General features: G+C 35.9%; 1 long non-coding RNA gene across 3 annotated transcripts in view; it reads left to right on the top strand.

Moving 5' to 3' along the window:
- LOC122138891 overlaps positions 1-19447 on the top strand; it is a 56441-nt gene extending 36994 nt beyond the window's left edge. The window contains exons 3-4 of one of the 3 annotated variants that reach the window (XR_006155871.1): positions 10622-10740; positions 18529-19447. This is a non-coding gene — a long non-coding RNA (uncharacterized LOC122138891). Of the gene's footprint in view, positions 1-10621; positions 11157-18528 lie in introns of those variants that run through there. The other 2 variants (XR_006155869.1, XR_006155868.1) reach the window with 2 other exon arrangements.
- Positions 19448-21517: the final 2070 nt, after the last annotated feature.

Here is a 21517-nt window from a genome sequence, read left to right on the forward strand (position 1 = left end):
CCAATTTTGTTAAAAGCGATCTGCTTAATAAATGCATTAAATGCTTCAGTAATGACATGCATAGTCTATGTTTTCTGTCATATTTGTTTAAAATCTAAATTTTCTTCCAACCTTTTCTAGATATTTTGTAAAAACATGACAACATGTCAAGCAAGTCAAGACATTTGGGAAAAGGTGTCAAATATGGTATGTCTGGTCATCCTATTATAACCATTATTACACCATTTTCAAGGGGCTCTTTTTGACTGGTATAGAGTATATTTTGCCATTTATGCCCTCATCATTATGTGCAGACGTGACTACAGACCATGGGCCTATAGCAAACCCAGCGGCCAGCTCTCTGTACCTACAGTTAGTACAGTTACATCCATGGCTATACAGTAATTGCTGCCACTAGCCTCTCTCACACACAAACACCCAGATTTATTACAACTATTATGTGGTATAAAAGAGAAGAATTTCCCTCAGCCTTCAGTGTAAGTACTGCTGTAGCATCTCTTTAAAGTAAAAAAGAGTCTTGGTAATTATGATGCTATTAAAATACAGAAAAAAAGACAATTATTATTTTTTTATTGCAACTTTAATTAAGCTGTAAAAAGCTATAATATTAAGTAGTGTTGTATGTCTTGGATGGTCTAGTAGGAGCCATCAAGCTGTGCAAAACATGCATCTACTATCATCTGGGGGTAAAATGACGAGAATCAACTTGGGGAGTATCTAATTAAATTGAAATGATGATGCTACAGCTGTGGATTTTGGCATCTACTTTAAGTGAGAGCTTCAAGTCAACATGAGACGTATTTCTGAGTGCAACAGGATGTTCAACGAGATAAAATGTGAGACAGAGCTTTGATTTGCATTGGGAATTGGTTGGATTATGAAAAGTGGAATGAAGCTGAATCTAAATATGAGATTTCAGTGGAGGACTGTTGTACTCCTGAAACACCAAGAGGCCAAAGATACTATCTTTCTTCCTAAATCCCTGATCCTAAATAAATAAATTCCCGTTGTACATAATCACATACATTTTTAAATAATTGAAATAATTTATTTCAGCATTTTTAGCTTTGGTGTTCTTATGTGGTATGCAATCTGTAAATTAATATATATTTTATAATTAAGAATATATACAGTATAAAAATAATTTAAAGGGAAATATGAGATCTATTTAATATAATATAGTGCCCTCCACTATTATTGGCACAGGTGGCAATGAGCAAAGGTGGCAGTGAAAAATAAATCCGCATTGTTTATCTTTTAGATCAGGGATCCTCAAATCTGGTCCACGACATCCACTTTCCTGCAGAGCTTAGCTGTAACCCTAATCAAACACACCTGAACATGCTAATCAATGTCTTCAGGATCATTAGAAAATCACAGGTAGGTGAGTTTGATCAGGGTTGGAGCTAAACTCTGCAGCGCATTGACCCTCCAGGGCAAGATTTGAGGAGCCCTGCTTTAGATCTTTATCCTTCACAAATTTCTAACCTATCATTGAAGTAAAACAATTGAAAGTGGGGGAGGGATCCCATTGTGGAATAAATGCTTTCTCTAGTTCATGTTGGCCACAGTATTGGCACCCAATTATTGCAACGTCCTTTTCCCAAGATAACAGCTTAGGATTTTTCTCCTATAATGCCTGATGAGTTTGGAGAACACCTGATAAGAGATCAGAGACCATTCCTTCATACAGAATCTCTCCAGATCCTTCAGATTCACAGCTCCATGTTGGTGCTGCTTCTTCACTCATTTACTATAGGGTTCAGGGTTCAGGTCAGAGGACTCCATGTCAGTAGCTTCAATTCGTGCTCAGTGACCCATCTTTGTGTTGATTTAGATTTTTGTTTTGGATTATTGTCCTGATGGAAGATCCAACCATGGCCCATTGTAAAATTTCTAACAGGGGCAGTCAGGTTTAGATTTTTTAGAACCCATAATGCCATGCATCTGAATAAGACTTCCAGGACCTACGGCAGAAAAACAGGCCCACAGCATTAAAGATCTGTGTATATTTAACCGTGGGCATGGGGTATTTTTTATCCAGTCGTGTCTGACAACTGAATATGCTGGAGTTTCTTTTTGGATGAGCGAGGAGAATTTTTCTTGAACCCCTCTTGAACAATCTCTGCAATTCTCCAGCTATGATCCTTTCAGAGTCTTTGGCCACTTAAACTCTCCTCCTCACTGTGCATTAGGATGATATAGACCAGTGTTTCCCAACCTTTTTTTAGTCGTGGCACCGTTTGGAATTTTAACAAATTTGTGGCAGGCTACAAAATTGATTTTGTCACAATACTTGAAATTCTAACTTCGATATGATACTTTGAAAAGAATAGATATTCAGTACAGCAGGGGAGAATTGCAGAATACTGTCATACAGATATTAAAAATAATAATAATAAAAAAAATAATAAATATATATATATATATATATATATATATATATATATATATATATATATATATATATATATATATATATATATATATATATATTATTTATTTTATTTTTTTTTTTTATTTTTTTTTTTCAAGTAGGTCTAACAGTAGGGCTATTAAGAGATATTAATTTATTTTATTTTTTATTATTATTTTTTTTTTTACCAATTATCTAAATAATGTTCAGTCCTATACATCTATTATTATCAGAACACGTGAGCATAACATAGCGGTTAGCAGATAAATGAATGAGAGTGCAGCATTACCAGAGTTGCCCATACCACACCATGTTACAGTACAGTGGGGCTATTGTAAACAGAAACAATACTGTCCTACATAGATGTTTCCTGTAGGCTCGATTTTTAAATTTTTTTTAATTTTTTTTTTTTTTGCTGTTCCGATGAGCATGAACAGTATATGAGTGGAGTGAGCAGAGTGCATAGTAGGCAGAGCATCACACCATGTGAAAGTGAAACCTGTGCAGTGAACTTATTTTCAGCAGCCGGAATTTCGGTGCATCTCTAATTATTGGCGACATCAGAAATGGATTTTATATAATAGATTTTTTGTTTTTAACATTTTAGCAATTTAAAAATATTAAAAATGATTTTTTATTTTTTATTTTTTTTTTACATGGCACCCCTGCTCTCGGCATCCCGGTTGGGAAACAATGATATAGACACACGTCCACTTCCAGGCAGATTTGAAACTGATGGTGGAAACTGATTTGCCCTGATGGTGGAAATGGGGATTTTTTTTTTTATGCTTTATCTCTTTCCTTAAAGTCATTTTGTATTTTGTGAAGCTCAACAATCGTGTTCTGCACATCAGAGCTCTATTCTTTGATTTAACTCCTTATGATGGACTATTAAAGGAATCTGGCCTTTGTGTTCCTCATATTTATAATGCTGTGGAACAGAAAGTCATGGGTGGACAATTTCATGCTCCTAGTCACCCTGGTGTGCTACAAAATTTAAATATGAATGGAAATATACTTCAGAGATATTTTACAGAATTTCTAGGGGTGCCAATAATTGTGGCCAACATGCTTTGGAGAAAAACAATAATTTCATAATGAGATTTTCAATTGTTTTACTTCAATGAAAGGTTAGAATTTTGTGAATTTTTTGAATGAAAGATCAAAAAGATCAACAATGCAAATTTGTTTTCACAGCCCTCTTTTCGCATATTTACCTGGGGTGCCAATATTAGTGGAGGGCACTGTACATTACTATTTCACTGTCTGCTATTGGCAAGATTTCAGAAAATGGCCAGAAAACAATATAAACGTACCCTAAGATATTTGACTCGTGAAAAAGTAAAGTTATTTTGAATCATGACTGAATGAATCATGCACAGTACAGCAGTTTAAATTAAAGTTTTCTTATCAAAAATCAAGTGTTATGTTGACTTTAAGAGATACTTTTATTGCAGTGTATGTTTTAAGATTTATTTTGCTTTTAATTTTCAGTATGTTTAAGAAGACACTATAAATAATGAAAATATCAATGGGAAAAGAAATCCTACATCATTAATACAGAGTCACACATATAGGTGAACGACAGCAAACAAAAGTTAAGCTTGAGTGTAAATTTGCACAAATATTTTTTTCACATATGTAGAAAAATCCTTCAAAGCTGAATCTATCTATGCACCTCCTGTGATCAAAAGGGATGAAAAAAGAAATTTTACTGTTGAATATCTCTGTGTCAGTGTTCAATGGCAGCTCTTCCTGTGCTGCAGAATCTTCCAGATAGATCCGCGTCTATATCTTCCCCGAAGGTAACCTGATCACACATACATGAGCAATTAAATTCAAGGCCTGCCTCCACTTCTGCACTGTCCGTATTGAAGTTTAATATAAGCCCTTTAGTACTGAAACTGCAATCCAGTTAATTGCTATTCTGCCTTGTTATTAAAGTCGTAAAAGAATAAAATCAGCACCCATTAAGTCAACAGCAGGTGCTCTCTTTGACAAAGATGGCAAAAGAAAAATGTTAAAACGAGAAAGGACACCCAATTCTTCTCTGTGTTTATTACCACAAAATATCTTATTTAAGCATCAATTGAGTGAGTCACCTTCAATTTCGGCTTCTTAGAAAATTGTCACAGAAGACGATTGAACATTTTCAAATAATGGTGAATATGGGACGACTCTCTGTGTTTAAATGGCTCTCCGATTGTTTTCCTGTGTAAATAATTAAGATTCCTTTATTTATCTTAATATCGACCTGTTTGATATTGCAGTGCCCCTCCTGACTGGATGTAAGAAAGAGGAGCACTGCAGGGCAGCCCATTGTCTGGACTTCTATTCATCTCTTTCTTCCTCATTTATGTTCTTTCCTCTTTCTGTCGTCTTTTTCTCTCCTCGTTCTGCTTGCCCTGAAGGCCACGTAGGATTGTGTGAGCTTCCTGGGAGTTCGGAATAAGAGAAACACAGTTATAGTTTGACACCCAGAATTGACATGACCGGGGAGTGATAGAGGAAGTTGAAATTGCCATTGTCTGTGAAGACTAACAACCACTAGAGATCCAGGGAAATGTTATTGCTAACATGTTGCACTTCATAGTTAGGGATCTTATTGGTATGTAAAGGGATAGTTGACCCCATAATGAAACCTATGCCATTGTTTTACTCACCGTCATGTCATTCTAAACCTGTATGACTTTCATCTGTGGAATAAAAAAGTGGATATTTTGAAAGTCCAATTAACATTGGACCCCACTGACTTACACTGACTGACACTGTGAAATATTTAGATTTTATTTTCCCAAAGTATCATGTTTTATGTTCCACAGAAGAAAGTGAACGACAGGTTTGGAACGACATGAGGGATTTCCAGAATTGTTAAATTCTTGAGTTCTTTCATTGATCAAATGTTTATCTCAAAATTTCTTAGGATAGACAACAATACAATAGATCTAAATGAAACAATTGTTTTTAAACTTTAAGAATATAGAGCTATAAAGTGGATATTAATATTCAAAGCAGCTCAGATAATTCGGCCTTGTAAGATTTTGATGAGAACTGTTTAAAGTCATACTGGAATCTTGGATGTATTGACAAATCTTATATCTTGGGTTAGAGATATGTGAGATTACTAGGTCTTTTTCTCTTTCAGGAGACATAATTGGACCAGAGTCTTGAGGAAAAGTCTCCATTTGATCTCATTGCTATGTAGAATAAACAACTGATCTCATTTGTGATATTTATTTTTTCTTTGTTTTTATCAGATGAGTGAATGAAAGCAGCACCTATAATGAAATGTTTGCTCAAGACCCGTTGGCCAATCAGCATAGAGATAACACTACATGGGCTTTGTACTACAGCACATAACTTCCAGGCTCCAACAGTGAATTTAATTTGGTTTTATTCACCCCATGACTGGACTATGGAACTTATATTTTTGCCAGTGGAATGTAAATTTCCTGCCGGCAGAACTGATATTAAATCAATGGGCCTGCTGAAATCTATTTGAGTGGAGTTTTGCTAAAACTTTGAATCTGGACAAACTCTCTCAGCAGGCTATGATCTCTAATTCCAACAGTCTGTGCATATGAATTATTAATTTAGCCATTATGCTAAGTCTCCCTTTCTGGATCAATTCATTATTAGCTTTGGCAATTATAGCACAAGGATGCATAGAACATTAAGAATGAAACACATTTGATTTATGAACCTTGAGAAGTGAATATTCAAAACACTTAATTTCAGGGCAAAAACCAGCACCTTATTCACTAATCTCTCGCAATCCAGTTTAATCTGGCGCTAAATGCACAGTACAATAATTAAACTGTTACGTATAACATAATAACTGTTTATGACTGTTTTTAAGTAAATTAGACCTGTTTTAGGTTGTCACATTTTAAGTTGCGTTATTACCTCATATGAAAAGCAGCCAGTAAACAGATGTTTATTTATTTATTTATTTATTTGTTTTTTTTTTAAAGAGGCTTTTTATTTATATTTGTACTGATCTATGGCAGCAATAATTAATCAAATGATTGAGAATAACATTATAATTGGGAATATATTTAGACGTGCTGTAGTCAAGTGCACTTTTGGCATTTAAAAGAGCTGATTTAGAAAAATGATAAACAGTGTTGTACTTTACTGTTTTCATATGGTAAATTGCTGTTATATAATTATTTACAAAGGTTTATTTTATTAATTTGTGTTTTATTAGTTAATAGGTGTTGATTATATGTGAAATACTGTTTCCAATTGCATGGGGAAAAACAACAACATGTGCATTGTATAAAATGCTCCATTTGTATTTAAATTCACATGGTTTTAGAATGTGAGTAAATTTTCACAATCCATTTTTGTATGAACTCTCAATCTCTCAACACATAGTTAAATGCATTGTTTGAGGCTTTTGTCTTAAAAAAAAAAAAGTAATGCTCAAAGACTTTATTCTATGAAAAAAAAAATTGAAAGCATGAAATCAGATTTTTAAAGGTACGTTGTGACTTGTAGCGACGTTTGAAAAAGTCCTATTCACAGTTAGTCATAATTCGTTTAGTACACAAGCAAAAGTGTCATGGAACATTATCATTAACATATCCTCATTTGTAAATCGCTTTGGATAAAAGCGTCTGCTAAATGACTAAATGGAACATAATCATGCGATCAGATCATGTGATCTCAGCATGGCGGCTCCTGTAAGGCGACCTGCTCCCGGGCTTCCTTTCCCAAATGCATCGTATGCCAAATGCAGCTTTTTAAGGTCACAAATATAACTAGAAACTTTATCGAACATCAGTGTACGTCAATCATTTTATATACATATTCTTCAAAAGTACTGTTTATTTCTTAATGTATAAAACTTTTTTTCTTTTTTTTATGAAAGAAAAATTATGCAGCACACCTTTAGCTGAACTCCAGCACAGGCCTTCCTCTCCAAACTCATCCATCATGTCCTCTCATTTTGAGCACGGATGCATAATTTACTGAGCTTCAATATAAATCTAAGCTTATTCCTCTGATATCCAGCGCTGGTCAATTATCTCATATTATCAATATCTGCCATCTACTGTATATTGCATTGGCTCATTTGAATTTCATAACCAAACACTAATATTCTGCCTTTTTATGAAACCTTTATGGTAATGCGGCCAAGGTTCTCGGGGCTATCAATTACTTAGTGTGTGTCTGTAAAGCTGGAGCGAGTGGGAACTAATGTCTTGGCCCTTAAGGTGGCAGGACATACCATCTTTTACCTTCATTACCGCAGTGAAGTGATGGTTTCCCCCTCAACCCCCATGGCAAGTCATTTAACCTATCTACACCCCAGTCACACAGTTTGTCAAAGCACATTCATGCGACTGCGGTACAGCTATTAGAGCCACAATGGGGATCATGTGGGAGAATGAGAAGATGAAGTAAGTGATGATAACCAGTTTGGCTCTAGGTTTTGCTCTGGTGAAATATACTGTTTTGCGCCTTTCACTTTACCACTTCCACATTTCTTTATATGTTTGCATTTCCCCAGTATACTGCAGCTGTAGTAAAGCATAGAATATCCTTATTTCTGTGTGCATTATAGTTTTGCAACCACTTGACACCACAAACACACACTGATTAATCTTGAAATGCAAAAACGGGATGAACCTCAAGACAAATATTGAATTATTTATTCCAGTCAGTGTGTCTGTAAGGACGTCCGAGATGATGCAATGTTGGCCTCATCTGTTATATTTATAATTTCAGATAAAACCTAAAAAAAAAAAAAAACTTTTCGATAACAACAAAAACATCTGCACAACACATAGGTAATAGCTCACATCTAGAGAATAATCACCTCATAAAAGGAAGGACTGCATTTTTACATTTCCTGAAGGAAATTTGTGTTTGCAGAACTTTATGCTACTTTTCTGTATGGTTGTTAAGGCTTGATAAAAGGTAGATGCAGTATTGATGCTTGTATGTGTAAATTCCAGTCGCTGCGAAACACAAGTGGCATATGCTGTCAAACAACCTTGATGCTCTTTTGTGCTCAGCACTATTTAGCTGTTTAATAGCTATTTTGCTCCTCAAGTGCAATATCGCTGTGGAATCCACTCTCATAATGTTAAACTCACTTAATGGACTGTTATTGAAGCAGAAAGGCCCATGTAGTATAGGTTAAGCAGATGGAGTTCTTCTGTGCTCTAATGCTTATTGTCAATGAGAAAATTATACTGGTCGTATGATGAAACCTATAAACAGACCCAATGTGTACGCATATATGTGTCTTTTTGGAAAGAGGAAAAAAGAAAGATGTGAAAGAGGTTAGAAATTAAGTGGGAGCTAAACAAGTTGTGGAATGATTTACTATTGTAATGTAGCAGTGACAGGATAAAAGAAGTTTTGGCTGAACATTATTCACTGTGGGAAAATCTCTGGAAGCTTTTTGATTAAAGTTGTGTTATAGCACAGGGCACTGAGCTTGCATGCAAAGACATAGGTGGATCTCTCCATCTCTCATTCTTTCACACTGTGAGTAATTCCTCATTCATTCGTCCTTTATTTTTACACAGTCTAGATTCAATCAACAGGCACAAATGAAAGGATCCTGACCTCAATTACAGATGTGCCTTTTGGCAAACAAGCACTTGAACTGAATTCTTTCTCAGAAAAAATAAATAAATAAATAAACGATCAAAATGATGTCTTGGCTGATTGTCTCAAATATCTGGCTGTTGAACTGAATGGCCATAAAGAAAAATTTTTTTTTTTTTTTTTTTTTTTCAATTGCAAACTTTTAAGGATGGTAATCAAATGTAATACTGTAACTTGCTCTACATGAGTTGCTTTCCTACACTGAAGAAAACAAAATGTTGTTTCAGCTTTAAGTAATTGTTTGTGTTGCCTTAAAATATTATGTATGAAATGTGAATTTGCATTTAGTGACAACTCTTAAAATCTTGGGAAATATCTGGGAAAGAAATGGGTTTTGATGGATGCATGGAGAGAGAGTGATATATTCGTCACATATGTGTTTTTTTATTAATTAATGGCATCTAACACCTTAACTTGTGCTGTTCACAGTAGTCCAACACTTGTCACAGTTTTCATGGGCATAACAACAAAGAGTAGGTGTAAAAAGCCTGGAACAGCATCCCAGACCGTTATATCTAAAATCAGTGGGAACAATCATGTTTGATATTCAGGACAAAGCGATGAGCAGTGGGTGCCTCCGTATGCTTTTACTCAGCCATAATTAGGTTAATTAATCTTGTTGCCGATCTAGGACTTGACAAGATTAAACATCCGTGATGTTGGTAGCTGGACTTTCCAGCCCATCAAATTTGCACGTCGCTCCCCAGAGATCAATTTATTTTCAATTAGAACACCAGGATCTGAGAACCGATTGGAGGAGAAGAGTTTCTTCATTCAAGAGTCTTCAGGACAAATTTATAATTTTTTTTTAGTTCTTCAGCTCTGAGAATGTGTCAGCAAATTTAAGAGTGATTAAAATTTAAATAAATATGCAGAAACATACCAATGTTTTATTGCCTCCATGTGTGTTAGAACTAGCTAGTGTGTGCGGCCAAATTCTGACAGTTACATACTGTTTTCCATTAAAACAGTAAAACACTGCAGAACACAGTGCATTCTGGGCATTATAATATATACAAGATTATTATATATTGACTCAACTGTATTCATCTTGAATTAATTAGCTTGTGAAAACTGGGCTTTTCAAACCAGAACTGAACCCCTTGAGAAACAATACCAGCACCTACTTTTAAGAAAGCCGAAGGTCACGTTCACCCTTGAGAGTGTCTCAACATGTCCCAATGGTAATGTTTATTGCTTTAAACTTTATTACAGAAACATTAGCCAGCCTTAAATTGCTTCGATAATTACTGCCAAGATTTCACTAGGGCTGCATTACCTATAACAGCAGCCTAAAAAACTGCATAAATAGCTATTTGGCTACTGGTTAACATTAACCGATGTAATGTCAGCTAAAAAGGTTTTCAAACATGGAGCAAGCTGTTACAATCTGATGAATGTTTTTGCACAGTAAAACAGGATAAAGTAAATTTAGAAAGTAAAATTAGATTTTATATTGAAAAATAAACAATCACACGTATTGAGTCCTTTGAAAACATGTAGCAGATTGATCGATTAGTGGCTACGAGTGAAAGTGCAATCAGCACACATTCCTAAAATGTTTAATTTATTTGGCAGGTTGGCAGGTGTGTATGTGTGTGTGTTAAGCAACACATGGATGGTGACCAGACCCTTTGATTGTGTCCTGCTGGCTAACACACAGATTCTCGGACATGCTCGCACACTCTCTGATCTGTGTAAGAGACTCCCTTCAGAGAGGCAGCTGTCATCCAGAGCTCCCTACCACCTGTCACATCCACTCCATCAAATATCACAAACCACTCAAAATGGAACTACAGAACGGCCGTCAATCCGGTTGTGCCTCCGAGTATTCATGAGGAGAAATGAAAACTCATTTCAAATAGCCAAATGGTGGACAGAAGTCTTAATGCGCTCAAAACACACTCCTCTCTAGGATACGTCAAATCAAACTGCGCGTGAACTCGGTAAATAGCATTACTAAAGATAATTACATTAAGGAGTTTATGCTAATCTTCTTAAAGCTTATCGTGTCATAATTATTATAGAGAGTGGCACAACACAGCTGCATCAACAGCGAGCGTGAAAATGACTTTAGTCAAATGTTCATTAACAGAGGACACAATATCCCATAGGAAAGACAAACTGCAAATAAGATCTCTATAATATCTCAGTTGTTCATTTTCATTTAAGTTAAATGACAAAAAAGCGGTCCAAAGGTGGACCATATTATTTTTTGCAGTAACTGTATGGAAAAAAAAAAAAATAAAGGTGAAGTCATCATTACTTCAACTTATTTCAGTTAGCATAAGCAAGTCAGCATTTTAAATTTAAGTTTTTCATTTAATATTTATATTTTTGTTTATTCTTTATTTCCAGAAACAACTGCAAAGTAAAGTTTTCTTTCTTTCTTTCTTTCTTTCTTTCTTTCTTTCTTTCTTTCTTTCTTTCTTTTTCTGTAGTAAACTTGCATGTGTCTCCTATAGAGTTCCAGAAATCTATTAACAAATTCTACAATTTGCCGAGATCCAAGGTCTGGAAACAAAGGTCAACAATTTTTAATATGAATTCAAACAGTTCCTATCAAATTCTTCCACAATGAAATTATCTGAACCAAGCCTTTACATTAATGTATATTCTTATTGCATTTTAACAATCGTTTTGAACCCCCCCCTTCCCCAATCCCCCCCGACTGAAAACTCCATTAAGTCCCCCGAGCTATGAAATCCCAACCTCAGAGCAATAAAAGTTTCCCCTGGGATCCCCACACTTTTCATACAAGCATTACGACTACAACCACTCTTTATGTTACTTTATTACATGCGATGAATGAGGCCGAATATATAACACTGTCCTTCTGTGATCAGAAGTGAGGGCAGTTAAATGAATAATCCAGAAGCAATGATCACAAACGTCAGACGGTTTATGACTGAACTGTGTGGCCTTTGTTTGCCATTCAGAGTTTGGCCCTGGGGCAGAACCAATTCCTTTTTCATCATGACTCTGTATGAACAAATTGGCTCATTTTAACAAAAAGTTTTATGAAAACGGGAGCGAGGGCAGGTTGTGGGTCAACACTTCTGTTCCACCCACACATTGATACGCGCAGGCATTTCAATCAGTCTTGCACACTTGCTCACAATGACCTCTATTGATCACAACAGCCAGAGCAAGAGATGGGAAGGACATATAGTTATCATAGAGGAATGGACAAGAAAAGACAACATGGGAGGGAGGAAGTATGTAGTGACAGAGATGGAGATGACCAAGAGGAAGAATGAGGTTTGGAAGGGAACAAAGACACCGTAATATAAGTGTCAGGGCCAATTATTGTTTCCTTCTCCTCAGCACTGATCGATCAATTTGTGTCCGCCCTTCTCAGTGTTGCTTCCTGCTTTTACGGGAATCTCAGGAACAAGAAACTCAGAATGGATTCAGAGACGATTGACGAGAAGATTATACAGAAGTCTTTGAAACTATTATTTCAGCCGTGTCTGAAAAGAAGTGTTTCCCAGACTTTTTCCCAGAAAAACCTTTTACAAGTCAAATGTTTCAAGATCCCGTTTTATAAAAGAATAGGCACTTTTTATAGCATTTGACCAACTGATTGGTCAGGATTAGATTTGGGAGTCTTCTTTCTCACTCAATGATTGCTTGGACTGGGGTTTCTCTTACCAGTAAGCATGGAGCGAATCAGGGACATGCAGAGGATTCCTTGGGGAGGGTACACTGTCAGAAATAGGGGTACAGTAGGAGTCCATTTCTGTCCCCCAAGGTACAATCTACACTAACGTACCCCATAGGGCTTATTATTGGACCTCAAGGTACATAAAAGGTACATATATGTTCCCAAGCATTAAAAGGTACATATATGTACCATTTCTTTTAAAGGTTAAGGTAAAATATTAAGAGACAGCCTCTGCTAAGCCAAGTGTCAAATATGTAGAGCCAGCCCTGATTGGCTGCTTGAATCTCAATTTAAAAGAATGTCCTTTTTGCGGTCTTTCTTTTGGCGGAGACGAAGTCATAGCACGTTTACTCATGGTCCTTACAGGGCTTTCAACCGAGGAGGTCCTTCAAAAAATATCAGAAGCAGGCTTAGAAGTAACCAACATCGAGATGAAATGGAATTTAATGACGATGACACTTACTTAGTTGATGATCGTTTATATGTAACAGACATTGTGTTTAAAATGAAATGTGAAAATCAAAAGGATTTAATAAATTCTGATTTTAATTCAGCATGTGTGTGTGTGTGTGTGTTGAATTTTTGTATATTTTTATATTTATATGTATTTATATATATATATATATATATATATATATTTGTTTTTTTTTTTCTCTCTATTTTAATAGATTCACATTTTTATGAACCGGTATTGATTCTTAAATCCCAATCGATGCTGTTTTCAGTTGATGAATGAACAGTACATATAGGGCACTTCCCATCCAGTAAATGGCAATGGGCTAAGCTTTGTGCTTTGTTACTTTTGATATGAAACGAAGTCTCAGATTTCAAATTCTGTCCATTTTATTTTATTCCATAAATTCAAGCAACAGATATCATTTTGGCGCTCTTTAATGTGGCGTGATAGATCGCTGTAGACACCTCAGATCAAGTGAAGCGGCAATGCACATGAACTGATCATCTCTTTCGCTCTACTAGTGTGTACTCGCCTGTGTCTAATCAAAGGCATAAGACTCGTGACAGTTTTATTTTTGTTCTGGAGGCTGATGATCCCACACTCTGCTGCCACACTGGAGCACACTTGCCACCAACAAGACGGGGTCGGAATTACAGTTTCAAATAAAAAAAGTGACGGATGGCCTTCAAATTTTTCCATCACTGCTAAAAAAAAAATTACGTCGATGATGGAAAATTTTCAGCTAACACGAAGGTTAACGTGATATACTGTATATCAAGACACACTGTGTATAGGAGTAGATTAAACACTACTTGCAATTAATGTGACTTCTAATTCAAATGCATTTTGTTTTACTGACCACAATTCATTGTTGATAATTGTTGAGAGAGGGGCACTTTTGGTTAATTTAGGAAAAGGGCAGGTGCTTGAGCACCCTAAAGGCCTATTCTTAAAAGCTTGCCAATTTTGTTTTCCTTATTTAGCAAGATAAGAAAGAGCAGTAGCTGTATGAAGCCCTTCCCAGAATTTTTTTGTTTGTTTGTTTTTATCTCTCTCTATCTTGCATCACATTTCAGCGATTTTGACATGCCTGGTATCTATCAAATGTAATCTTCATTAGACACAATGTTATGTGTATGTGTTCGCATTTAGCATACCAAGACAGTATGTGGGCACACTGATGAACCGTGCCAAGACAAACATCTCAAACACAACAACGGAGGGATGTTATCGCAAAGGCACAGAGGCTGGTGAAGCCTGACACACTGTTGTTTGTCTCTCAGGCTCTTCGGCAGTAAACAGCCCATCACCCTAAGAATATGGCAGTGTACACAAGATGTGCAGTCATTCCCCTAATTCAAGGCTATGTATCTATAACACAGACAAATGAGCTTGTTTTATAGATAACAAATGATTTATGCAGCACTTTTATGTGAATGCAGCCCTGCGGGAAACCCTGATCATAAGGTGGTTGAGCTTGTTTTTAGAACATGATACCTATTTGATATATGTAATCTACTGAGTCTAACCATCTTAACCAAGGTCTACCAAGTTAAAACCGCATCTTTGGACTATCTGATCCAGCTAGGACCAGCTAAGGACCATGAATTACCATCTTACACCAGCAAGTATACCTGACTTTGTTTTGAGGCATTTTAGATATGTTTTAATTGGAAATGTAGACAAAACCTAAACCAAAAGCCTAAACCAGCAAACCATTTTATGCTGGTTTAAAACATATTTTTTTCCCCAAACCCCTCTAAACCCATCAAACTAGACCAGCTTGAATCGTTTTATCTCAAGCTTAGACCAGCAAACCAGTTTAGGTCAAATCTTTTTTCTTCCAAAAACCGTACGAAAACCATCATATCACACCAACGTTAACAGACCGGCACACCTATTTAGGTTGGTTTAAGTTATTTTTATCTCCTAAAACCATCTAGCTAGATCAACTTGAACAGTTTGGTGGCCAGCCTGGACCACCAAAGCCGTTTAGGCTATTTTAAGGCATTTTTCCCAAAAGCCAATTTAAAATAATTTTAAAACAGTTTGGTGGGAAGCCTAGACCAGCAAACTAGTTTAGACTGGTTTAAGACCATTTTTAAATCCTAAAAACTAGCTCAACACCTGCTTGGCCAGTTTAGTGAGAAAAACTGTTAAGCAAAAACCCCCTCTAAAACAATCAAGCCAGACAAGCTTGAACAGTTTTATGGCAAGCTTAAAGTAGCAAACCATTTTAGGCTGGTTTAAAATTGGACTTTGTTTGCCACCACACTGTAAGTTAAGTTGAACAGTGTGGTGGCAAACAAAGTCCAATTTTTCTGTCAACTCTAAACATAATATATTGAAAATCACAGTTTCGCTAATATGGAACTGAAGCTTTTATTCTCCATGAGTAAAATAACTTGAGTAGAAAGTGCATCAGTCCCAGTCCCTCAAGGAGTTTCTGTCATAGACAGTCACAGTCATCATTCAGACCCCATACCCTCAACCAGCTGGCTCATAATTACACACACATACGCACACCTCGTAGCTTGCATACCCATTGACATGCATGTATGCTCACATACTGTTTTACTCCCATAGACCTGCTGTTTGATTCTGATCTGTCGATAAATATTCTGGCCCATCATCATTATTTATTTCCTACACTATTGGTTTTACATCATATTGTGTTCATTTGCATGCCTGTATGGGCTGTACGTTACGGGAAACCTGCTGCAACGTTGCCAACAACCTCCTGCCGCACCCTGTAATTTATAACACACATCCTCGGTGAGCTTTCCCCAGGCTAACATCTCCAAAAAAGCTCAAGGTCACTCTTAAATAATGCTCATTTTTCCCAGCTTGGCCCACCATAATAATTTACCCCCCAGGCTCCTCCTCACCACAAAAAAAAAAAGCCTTCCAAACGCCACTGTCTGCCAATCCTCATGGTCTTTATTGATGGCCGGAGCTCATCTCTGCTCTCAGGTGCCTGGATTGTCAGTGTATCAGTGTGAATACATCATCAGGGAAAGACACGGGCACCTAAACCCACTCCAAGGCAATAAATCTGGCAGCCAAAGGGTCCAGGTGAAATGAGAAGTCCCTCTTGTATGGAGACAATAGGTGACAGTGAAGGACACTCCATATCAAGATGCTGCACTGTCTGTGCGACAAGACTGAGCAATAGGGATTAAACCGTTGCAGGAATGGACAGCAAAGATGGAGAAAGAGGGAAGTGGGAGGTAGAGAACGAGGAAAGTTTTGAGGGGGATTTATGAAGAGGGAAAGGACAACACATGCATGGAATACTATATGAGCTTAGTCTCATAAACTAAAGTCAGGTTTGTTCTTTTCACTGTGACTTTTTCAAGAGAAATATATAATGTTCAGTGATACAATGTTCCAGTGAGTCTCATCCAATACTTCCAGGACCAGATTTTGCGATGTTTGAAACTGAGATCTCTTATGATCACCATCCTCTCATCCTGGTGTCTCACAAATACAGATCAGCTTCAGTTTGAGGATGCGTAAATGACCATTTTTATTTTGGGCAAACTTTTCCTGTTGTATTAGACTTTTGAAGCAGTATCACTTATTCATTTCTTTTGGGATATTTTAAGGCTATTTTTGTATAATTAATAATGTTCTGTCTTTTTGTTTTTTGTTGTTTTTTTATTTTATTTTTTTGTAGAAAATAACAGAATAATGTAGGCCTTCTTATAAAAAGTCAAAAAGTCCAGTTTGTTTTTCATTATTCATCAGAAGTTAAAACGGCAGAAAATTAATTTTTCACAACCGTTTTAAAAAACTTTTAATATAAATGTTAATGTAGATTCCTGTTGTTGTCTCATTTTTAAGTACCAGCTTAATTAATCAATTATTTTAGTATTCAGATATTTTAACACTGGCAATCAGATTATAGTCTTCCTCCAGACCAGTGTTATTTTAGCATTATTTATATAATAATTTCATATTTATTCATATTTTGAGCTATCTTTAATATTTATATTTTCAGTTTTCATTTTAATTTCAGTTACAGTTTTAGTAGTTATGTTTTTATTATTAGTATTATTGATATTCAGCTCTAATTTGTTTATAAATTATAAATACCTTCATTTCAAATATTTTTTTTTTTTAATCATTAAAATGCTGTTATTTTTGTCAGTGAAATACAAAATAATCTTCATGGACAACATCTGTTTACAGCGACCACAGCTGTCAAGCTCTAAAAAGCCCAAACCTCTCTTTCACTGTTGCTTTTTAATAAAAATGAGGCAGGCCCCTTTAGACATGTTACATCGGGTTGGAAGTCCATGACATCGAATGTCACGTGTCTTGTCTCCTCTGGATGCTCCTTCTGCAGGTGAACTCCATCAAGGCCCGGTGAAGGACAATAACTAATTCATATGCTGATGCTAATGGACTGATATGTGCCTTTCCAGATCCTCTTCATTAAGTAAATGCACTTAGTGACTTATAATCAACAGCCTCATCTGGTTTGGACGACTCATTGTGACCACAGATGTGAAATGATCAACACGTGAAAGCGAAAAACCACATTGGGACGTTCTCTCTCTTAGCATGCCTTTCTCACACACACATACACCCACTTTTTCCTATTAGTGAACAACAGTTTTGTGATTACACTGAATGATTTAATTGACCTGACTGGGTTACCATGTATTTAAGAGAATTCAATTAATCTGTGCGTAGACCGAGCTCCTGTCTGACAGATTACAGCTCTATTTCCTCAGAAGCAGGTCAGGGATCTAAAAACAGACACGCCAGTCTTTTGCCTGCGTTCAGGGATTGCTTGGTGCCAAATGAACGTGTTTAAGGAACAAACCGTCGCTCTTGTTCACATCGCTCGGCTCTGATCGGTGGCCGTCGTATCTGGAGGGATGTCGGCTATTTGTTATGCTAATATAACATCTTCAGCTCGTTGGCACTTCTAGATACGTTAGGCAACACTCCACCTATCGCAAATGAGATTCGTTTGGTAAGCAAAGTGGAAACAGCTGCCTTAGGTGCTATTTGTGTGCTTTATAAAACCGGGAAAGAGAAAGCTGGAAAGAGCAGTGAGTGATATGGAAAAACCACCACATCTGTCAACAGGCATCAATAACCAAGACACAGCATCGCCCGTCTCTTTTAATTAGCTCCTGAGGCAATATGTTTCAATCGAGCCTCATTCGCTGCTTTTTCAAATGAGCTATGAAACAAAGCCATTTGTGTTTCCTCTAAAATGAAGCATGTGCTCCGGAGCCAGATTTGTCTTGTGTCTTAAATTATAGCAATCATGTTTAAATCGCTTTCTTCTAAAACCTGTCGTTAAGCACTGTGGGGGTTTTTTTGTTTTTTTTTTTCATGCAGATGGCGGTTTAGAAGAGGACAGATGATTATCCGCTGACCCCTGTGGACAGTCATTTGACTCTTAATGGAGATCTCCCTGCTGAACGATCCTGCATTGCTGGTCACAGCATAATATTTGTTTTGCACACTAGGACCAGTATGGGATGCTGGATGCTGGTTTGCTGGTCCCCAGCATGGGAAGCAGGTGTTCTGGTGGACCACCATACCTTCTACTATGTAGTCCTTTTAGAATCAGTGACCGAGAGTTGGATTTTTTACACATGAGTTCTCAAACTAGCATTACAGTCTTTAAAAACAGCGATTTTCAATTTTGAACTTTCATTATGAAAACTCTTTATTAGCAATAGCACTTCTCATAACCCCCTGTTATTGAACTAACAGTTTCTGAGCATGCTGTTATTTGAATTTTTTGTGTTTTCATACCTCTGAAGATTTTAGTTTTAGTTGTACACAAGAGCTTTTAACTGATTTGTGCACAGATCCTTAGAAACGGAACACAAATCTTTTGAAACATTTGACTAGTTTGTGTTTTTACTTTTTTGTTCAAAACTAAAGATAACATTGATTAATAATATAATTATCATTACTAAAACAATTACAATTTTCAGTTCTACTGTCAACAGAGGGAGCTAAAGTGAGCTAATATAACTTATTTTAATGAGATAATAAACTTATTAGCTGACGGAATTCATGCTGGTTTATGCTGGATTTTTCAGCAGGGCTGTATGACTAAATTCCGCAAATGAAGCTGTAAAAGGTTTTTAGATTTCAAAACAGCATTTTCAAGAATTCTGTTTTGAGATTAAATAACAGAGAATAACCATTTCAAAATACAGACACTTGTCTTTATACCTTATAGTGTGTGGTTTGGTAATCAATAACTTAAAATGCACCAAGAAATTAAATAAAATAAATCCTTAAAGTGCATAAAGAAATTAAATAATACATTTAACAGCGCAATTTCATACATAGAATTCTTTGAAGTGTATTATTATTATATATATATATATATATAAGCAGTGTAAAAAAAAAATAAAAAAAAATAAAAATAAATTCAAATGATTAATCACGATTAATCACATCCAAAATAAAAGTTTTTGGTTACATAATATATGCGTGTATGCTGTGTATATTTATTATGTATATATAATTACAAACACATGCATGTATACATTTAAGAAAAATATGTTATGTTTATATATTAAATATATTTATATATAATATAAAATATAAGAATGTAAATATATGAATGTATATACATGTAAATATTTTCAAAATATATACTGTATGTGTGTGTATTTATATATACATAATAAATATACACAGTACACATACATACAGTATGTAAACAAAAACTTTTATTTTGGATGCGATTAATCGCGATTAATCATTTGACAGCACTAATATTTATCATATTTATATTTTTTGGTGTGTGTGTTTGTGTGTGTGTGTGTGTGTGTGTGTGTGTGTGTGTGTGTTTTCTTCTCTCTCTCTCTCTCTCTCTCGAATATATGAAATATCTGTAAATATCTCTCTATGAATATCAGAAATATAACACCATTTCTGCAAACTGTTTCAAACAACTGGCAGGATTATCTTTGAAAAGAAAATCGCCTCAGGATTTAAATCATTTTAGGATTTAAATGCAACTTTCTGGTATTTTGGCACCGTCAGTGAGCAATAAGGAGGATCAGTGCAGATTTGATCATGGGGTCTAGGGATAGAAGAAGGTTCTTGTTGAATTCAAAGACAATAGAACTGTCAAAAAGACAAAAGAAGGTTTTGAGGGCAATCAATAAATAAAAACAATTTGCGGAGCTGAGAGAGGAGTTTTGGTCTAAATAGCATCTTATCTGAGGGAGTAATGACAAAAGCAACAGGGGTGTGATTAGCCCAAACCCAAGCTTAAAGCCGGCTGTGCACCTGATCACACATTCAATCGCATGTAAACATTGACATTTATTATCGCTTTCATATGACTGTGTGCTCCAAAAGCAGAGGAAAGTGGTGAGGAAGTCATAACCTGGCTTGTGCATCTGTGGTCTCTGACAATGGAAACCTCACAAAAATAATTCCTTTCTCTCATTGCTTTGAATTTGATTAAATATTGTAGATGATCAAAGTATTAATATGTCTTTACTTCCTTAATCTCTTCAGTTTTCATATATTTAAACAGAGTGGAGTGGGAAATCAAACAACAGAACACCAGCCTGGCTTCTTCATAAAGGCATTAGCGCTGTAATCGTCTGTCTTTGTTTACACCACAGGAGTTGCACGACCACACTATAATCACTTCCAAAGCAAAAGAGAAAGCAGCTTATGTAAAGTTTATGGCTGATTCCTGGACAAAGCACTGTAGTCTACACTGCCTATCGCTTCAGTATCAATGAGACTGCCTATCAGCTGTTACATCGGTATGGTCAGTGAAAATAGAAACACTTTGCATCCCAGGGTCTGTGGTACATGTATTACATGTTTATCTACTTAATTACAGCAATAGCAATCAAAAACGGTCATTTCAAGCTGTTTTATAAAACAATTACAGTACTCCTAAGTACTTGCTAATTGACACTGTGATGGGAAGTGTGTTGCCATAACATTGAATGCCTTTTATTGGACTGATTTTAACTGACATTTGTTTGACATAAGTATCTATTTTAGTCTGTTCAATAAACAAGTTTTTAACTGAACTCAAAAATGTACCATTCCAGTCTCGAAAACAAAGCTAGTGCATATACTGTAATATCATAGATGGATAATTAGATAGACTGACGGACTTTAAATAGATGGATAATTCGATGGATGGATGATAGGTGGATGGATGGATGGATGGATGGATGGATGGATGGATGGATGGATGGATGGATGGATGGATGATGATAGGTGGATGGATGGATAAATGGACAGTTCAATGAATAGATGGATAATTTTATAGACAGAGGGATAGATGGACATTTCAGTACATGGATGGATGGATGGACAGTTTGAT

This window comes from Cyprinus carpio, chromosome B11, assembly GCF_018340385.1.
Source record: "Cyprinus carpio isolate SPL01 chromosome B11, ASM1834038v1, whole genome shotgun sequence".
NCBI lineage: Eukaryota > Metazoa > Chordata > Actinopteri > Cypriniformes > Cyprinidae > Cyprinus > Cyprinus carpio.